The sequence below is a fragment of the Oreochromis niloticus genome, linkage group LG18, assembly GCF_001858045.2.
Source record: "Oreochromis niloticus isolate F11D_XX linkage group LG18, O_niloticus_UMD_NMBU, whole genome shotgun sequence".
Classification (NCBI taxonomy): Eukaryota; Metazoa; Chordata; class Actinopteri; order Cichliformes; family Cichlidae; genus Oreochromis; species Oreochromis niloticus.
Window position 1 is genome coordinate 18,536,300 of NC_031982.2, and position 6,955 is coordinate 18,543,254.

At 42.9% G+C, this 6,955-nt stretch overlaps 1 long non-coding RNA gene across 1 annotated transcript; it reads right to left on the reverse strand.

Annotated features, from left to right (window-relative positions):
- Positions 1–3,687: 3,687 nt before the first annotated feature.
- Positions 3,688–6,033, reverse strand: LOC102080468 (uncharacterized). Its single transcript, XR_270052.3, has 2 exons — positions 4,965–6,033; positions 3,688–4,761 (listed from the first exon to the last, which is right to left on the reverse strand). It is a non-coding gene; the product is annotated as an uncharacterized LOC102080468 (long non-coding RNA).
- Between the last annotated feature and the right edge of the window lie 922 nt (positions 6,034–6,955).

Here is a 6,955-nt window from a genome sequence, read left to right on the forward strand (position 1 = left end):
GAAGTGGCTAGTGAGTGTATATATATATCTGTCAAACTGTGCAGTGAGGTGTCTGAATCTTAATTTTGAAACTTTAATTACCAGGAAGATTGAATAAGACTGCAGCCTTTATTCCTCTGAGGATGTTGGGTTGTGAAAGAAGGGTTAACACTGCATTTTGCATTATTTCTGCTGAATTAAATTCCCACAATCAACAAGAAGCAGGCTGAACGTGTTTTGAAAGGATTAATTTTGGCCCGTTCACACAAAGTTACATCCCAGTGAAAATGACATTTAATGTCTTCATAACTCTTCCTTTATGTGGAGGTGAGACACTGGGCTGCAACGATGAATGCTGAATTTTAAAAAGTGCAAGGCCACTTTTTAAAATTACCATAGCTCTTTATTAATCAGGCCCCAAGTGAGTGTGTGACCTCTAAAAATGATGAGCAGCGGTGGCGTCCTAGATCAACCTGTGTGACCTCCCAGCTGTATATCTCCTTCGCCGTGGCCTGACTTTGGACAGCTCGTCTCGTCTCGGGGCTGCGATGAATGCACATCTGTCTGCCATGTCTGCAGCTTGTTAAATAGCAGGTAAATCCTTGCCTTTTGACTTAAGTCACATGTTAAATGAATACGCTACTTAAAAAACAGGTATGAATAGAACTACAAAGGAATCTTTTAATTACATGGCAGGAAATTACACATTTGCATAATTGAGAAAGCGTCATTTATATATATAAAAAAAAGACATGGTTGAGTAACTTGTTTCCTAATTTGTTTGCAAAGAATAAGCTTTTATGTGTGTGTGTGTGTGTGTGTGTGTGTCTGTGCTTGGCTACACTGTGTCCTCTCAAATCAGAGCTCTGTCCCCTAGAGGGCGCTCCAAACTCACGTATGTCCCTAGCAGTGCCCTGAGAAGGGACTTGTGTTTAGAGGACATGGCTTGTCTGAAAAGGCAGCTCTACTGCGATGCTTCCAGGCTCCATTTGTGCATGCTGTCATTACTTTTTAGAAACATGATGTGTTTTATTTTGCTCAGGGAGCTGAAGCCCTGCTGCTGTGCAGAGGCTCCTAGCTGGTGTCCCCCTGCGTCTTTATAGAAGGAGCTGAGGTTGTGCACATTTAACTAGCATTTGTACTATAAAGCCAATGGATATCTGAAAGCTGGCAAATGTTCCTGTTTCGACTTGGTGTGCGTGCATGTGGGTGTGAGATGAGTCAGTGTTTGCTGCGGAGGATGACCTCGCTCATCCTCAGTCTGTGCAAGACAGGATTTGACTTTCTAGATGTGACAGTTAGTGTATGGGCCTAGCCTCCCATCAGCTATACTCTCCCTGCTTGTTGTTTTGTTTGTTTTCCTCCCTCTCGTCCCCTCGGAAGTCATGAATATGAAATCAGAAGTGGCTTGTGTTGCAGCCAGTTCACTCAGCGGCTCAGCCATCCCATATATATAAAAGGCAGAGCCCCAGGTTACACAGGCTTAGTCCTTTATTCACCACATGAATTTCCAGAGTAGACTTCTCTGAACCACTTTTTTTTTTTTTTTTTGAGAATCTCATTTGAATGGAAGTAGGAAATCCTTGCTTGACTATTTAACCTCCAGTCCCATCAGACTAATCTGAATTTCAGACTCAGGCACCTGCACAAAAGCACCATCTGAAGCAGCACTGGAAGCCAACTGAGCTTATTACACTTGTACCAACCGTGCTATTTTAGTTTCTTTATAAGGTGCCATCCCGGCAAAAATAAAGAGTTATATTGCTCTGGGTTGGAGGGGACTTGAGGCACAAAGCCGGAGAGAGCTGTTCAGTGATCTAAGATGGGAAGGAATGCAGTGAGGAGGACATACGTCTCGTCTGCCGGCAGACTGCTGGAACCAGGCCTCTGCTCCCAGAGCTCTCACCTTTTGCCCCGAGGGGCCAAAAGGGCGCGTCTTGTGTCTGTTGATACTGTAAAAAGCTTTGTCTTCTTTATGGCCGCTTTATGTCCGTCTTCCTGGGAAACCCTACTTGTTCCCCATGCACTTACATTTTGAGTCTTAAAGCGAAGAGCGCCTTTCTAATCTGCAGCTTCAGATCTGAAATAAGTCAAATACCAGACAAAGGTTTATTTATTTTTTAACCTACATTTTTTAAACAGAATAAAATCTCAGCAGTTCTTGATCTAAAGATAAAAATGCATTATTCAGGGTAACGTCATACTCCCAACAGTCCCCTGTGATTAAGTCATAAATATCTATAGTATCTGCAGCTAACAGATATTGGCTTTTTGCACATGTACCCATGTGTAGAAATTATTCATGTGTTTCACTAATGCAGAATGTCAGATTTCTCTAAAATATTGATAATGGCGTCAGACACATTTTAGATTTTGCACTGACATTCTTTGAACACGTGTTGTACCATCCATCGTCTTCCTCTTATCCAAAGTCGGGTCTTGGTGGCAGCAGCCTAAGCAGGGTATTCCAGACATCCTACTTCCCAGCCACACGTTCCAGTTCCTCCCTGGAACATTCCAAGGTGATCCCAGGCCAGACGAGATATATCATTTGGGCCCAGAAAACCTCCTACCCAGATGCCCGACCCACCTTAACTGGCTCCTTTCAACTCGCAGAATATCATAGATCCTGCATGTTGAGAACCAGAGGATCACCTGTGAATATGAAGAACAACACTTTGTAAAATTGTAGAAAACTGCATCCTCTGAGACCTTGACCCATTTAGCAACATGTTGACTAACTTATTCCAAGCTAACCTGCTTCAGTTAAGTTTTATTGTAATTTGTAGCACCCTGAATCTAAATCCTGTATGTGATGTTGATTATTCTCTGTTTTGGTCGCCACCTGGTGCTGAGGGAATCCTATATAGACTCTACAATTTCCAGTCTCATGTTAGCTTAAGTTATCTGGACAAAAGGGTGGAGTGCTAAGATATCAGCTAATGCTTACTCCACAAACAGTAACAGACTAAGAAAAGACTAAAATCTTACTCACAAAACGTGAAGCACCGATTCCTTGATGGATTGCACAAAACATAAAGTCCACTGAAAAAAGGCACCAACAGCACAGTTCAGTGAAGCAAACGTGAGGTCACTTCAGCCACCAGTTGCCTGTTCACAGGCACCCCTATCATTTAAAGCTCTTGCTCCTGTATCTAGATGAATGAGCTATGAAAACATGTACCTCACCTAGAGTTGTTTTGATAGTGTAAACTATCCACAGAGGCCATACTTTTTATCCTGCGTTCCATTTGAAGTGGGATGGTGGAAAGTTTTATCTGGAAAGGGCCCGCAAGGCAGAGTTCTCACTCAAGAAGTTGAAGAAGCCACGCCAACCCCAACTTTGCAATCCAAGATGGCAGCAGTGAGCGTGAGCCGTAGTAAAACTGCAAAACTTGTAATCTGTACTACCGCTGTATTGTGTTTGTGACTCAGTAAACAAGTCACACACAGAAAACGGGCCAGGCTCTATCTGTGAACGTGCTGCTGCAGTGCTTTTAGGTGTAAAAACACTGGCATTGCTTTGTGCTTGTTGTATTGCTGCTGATAGCTGAGTGACTCTGCCTTGCTTGGAGGAGAACAAAGTGCATTTTTCCAACTACTACTGTAGTTTATTTGTGCATTATATAAAAAGAAATAAACTCATTGTAAAAGTAAAATAAAATAGGATGAAGGTTAGAAGACAAAAGAGACGCACTAAGACACAGGCAACAGCAAGAATTTATTCAGTTCAATTCAATTGTATTTATATAACACCACATAACAACAATCAGCTCAACAGGCTTTATATTGTAAGGTAAAGACCCTACAATAATAATAAGCAATCAGACGACCCCCTGTGAGAAAGCGCTTGGCGATAGTGGGGAGGAAAAACTCCCTTTTGACTTGATTCTGCTTCTGGCAGAATCACTGACGGCCGTCTGTAGCGACCGGTTGGGAGTGAGATGAGGGAGACAGGACAAAAGACACACTGTGAAAGAGAGCTTTTAAATGAAAAGAACCAGCAAAATTACAATCAGATAAGAGATATGTTGACAAACAAATAAAATATGATTTAAAAAGTGTTTAATTGTAAACATTTTTGAATGTTTCTTAAACAGCGATAATGTAGCTACTGATTTAATGATGTAGGTAAACTGTTGGTGCATGGTGACTAAGGGAAGTCCTTAGAATATCTTTTGTAATACAAATCTCTGCGGAAAGCTTAAAGTAATTCTAGAAAATAGCAGGCAGGTGTAAAAAACACAGGTGTATCTATACACAACACACACAATAGACATAAAATACCGATAAAAGCTACTGGAACAAGGTCAGCTGGAGAGATTTGACACCCAGCTGTGACATCTGTATAGTTGGATGTTTACACATGGCACTTTATGGAGATTGACTCACTTTTGAAGTCAGCCTCAAGTGGCCACTAGAGGAAATGCAGGTTTTTGCACTTCAAGCTCCTCAGGTTGCATCTTGGAAATATGACAATGCAAAAGCTGCCAGACCTTCCACTGGGATCAGCAGTACTGATCGGGTCCCATTTCGACTTTTATCCAAGCTTTTTGCCCTGCTGTGGCAAAAACAGACACATGTGCCGTGAAAACAAAACAGCCAGCTTAATCAGGTGTTTTTTTTCTTCTCTTGCACCTTTTAATCACAAACAGGTGGATAGTCGCAGCAACCCTAAACGAGAAAATTCAACTTCCTTTATCAATTAAGATATATTTTCTTAGGCGGGAAGAAGGAGTCCGGTTGTTCACCTCCTCCTGGGCCACAGTTACCTCACCCCATCTAACAAACAGAGGATTTAATGTGGAACAGAGCTTTTGCATCCAAACAATAAACAGATTCAAATAATACATTTAAATGGTGGCAGAGAATGGGGTAAAAAACACAGTGACATTGCTCGCATAAGCTAATCAAACACACACAGACAGTATTTGGGGGCTTGGAAACGTGTGTGTGTGTGTTAAGTGTTTAAGTGCTGTACTTACAGTGAGATAAATGAACGCTCCCACTCTTGCTGTGAGAAAGGAGACAGATTGGAACCACATGTCTTGTTGCACTGCTCCCTGGGCTATTGACATGCACTTCACACAGCCGTCCACATTCGGATGCAACGCTGCCACCGAGAGCTCGAGGTCATTTCTATGCTCGCTGATGTCGAGAGAGACTCGCAGAGTGACAGCCTGCAGTTTATAGGGAAGCCTTGATTTGAATCTGCCGTCAGCGTATGATGTATGGACGTACGCTATCGGGAACACGAATTTAAAAGTCAAGCCGAGCGTGTTGCTCGTAAGTGAACAACCTCATCGCGGGCCAAAGTGACACAGAACAGGGCTTCTTACAAAATGTTGCAAAAAGCAGGAAGGAGGGAGGGATGGGGGGGGAGAAAATGACCAAATCGTCTGTCTGTGTACTCACTGCATTCCAGGTTATTTATACAGAGCGAAAAAAAAGAAAAAAACTGTGTAGACTTCATGTCTCTGCTTGGTGAGAACTATTAAATTACTGGTGGATGTTTTTAATTACTTCACATAAATGTTGGAACACAACACTTCTCCAGTGTTTTGAGGAGGAGGAGGGGGGTCCATAATGTCTCACATGTTTAGGGAAGCACTGGTTTGCACTTAATCATGGTGGTCCCTGTGTGATTCTGACGCTGGAAATGTGGCTTTGTGAGAGAAAAGTGAGCATTCCTTCTGCTGGCGCAAGGGAGAGGAAATGGGTAATAAAACCAGGGGGAAAAAAAAAAGAAGCCTCGGCGGCGTGCTGGAGCCAGTGATTCTGGGATCCACTTAATTGCTCTTAAATGAAAAAGATTTTTGGCTTCCCGTTCGCTGTGTTTAAAGAAAAGTCAAATCAAATCCCCACATGTATACCAGCCAGGCAGTGACTTCTCATCCAGCAGTATGAGCGCTAATCCCTCTTTTTTTTATTTTTTATTTCAGCGCTGCCATCGGTAATATTATTATTAATATTGAGAAAGCTGCTGTTCACAGGCAGCAGATGCCAAAAGGAGGCAGTAATTCAGCTCTGATGCTCATTTACGGAGGCCAGAGAAGTCACTGGGGAAAGAGGATATCAATACTAGTTTGCTGAAGGTTTTTATCTTGGCGCCTTTTCAGGCTTCTTCCTGACAGATATAACAACAAATAACTGTCTTTGCTTTAAGTTCGGGGAGGGCCAAGGTTTTGTTCTTTACTATTTAATGGCTTTGGAGAAGGTGAAGTAATTTTACTTAAAGCTGCTGCTAGGAAAGAGCTTTGTTGCAGGAAATAAAAGTGCAGATTGAGCAGCAAGTTGTACTTTAAGTATTAAAAGTCTAAATATTCATTAGGCAGCTGGCTGTAAGTGTTATAAAATTGGGTTATTATTGCCAGGGCATCACTATGCATGCAGTATTCTGTGTTTTAGGCAATCCAGTGCAGTTTATTAAGACATTTCTGGCTCTAAATCATAATGTCTACATGCAATTATCCACAAGTGCACTTGTTTTCACCAGTGAGCATGAGCTTTGTCACCAATTTCCTAATGCTGTGTCATTTTTTTTTCTCCCTTACAAGAGCATGACCTCCTGCCGAGTTTAACATTTTATCGTGTTTTTTTCCCATTGCTGGCCATTTCTGTTTCGGAGCGCGATGGCCGAGTGTGAAGTTGCCACTCAGAGAGCCATTAGGGCCTGAAGTGCCACGCTAAGCTGTCATGTCGTGTCAGCTGCTCCTTTTGTACTCATTAATTGTTGAGAGAAGTGTGTCACATCCTGTCAGGCTGACTGCTGGTGTCCCTCTGGTCACCCCTCAATGCCCGGTGCCCGCTGATGCTATTGTGGCAGCGCTGGCCACAGAGGAGAGGAGATGTGGCCCTGCAGGATGTGAGACAATACTGGGAAGGAAGAGGAGGGAATCCCGGAGCTGTGTGCAGAAGCCCGGTCAGCCGAGTGTCTGTGAGAGCACTCCCCTGTGACACCCTCCAACCCCACTTC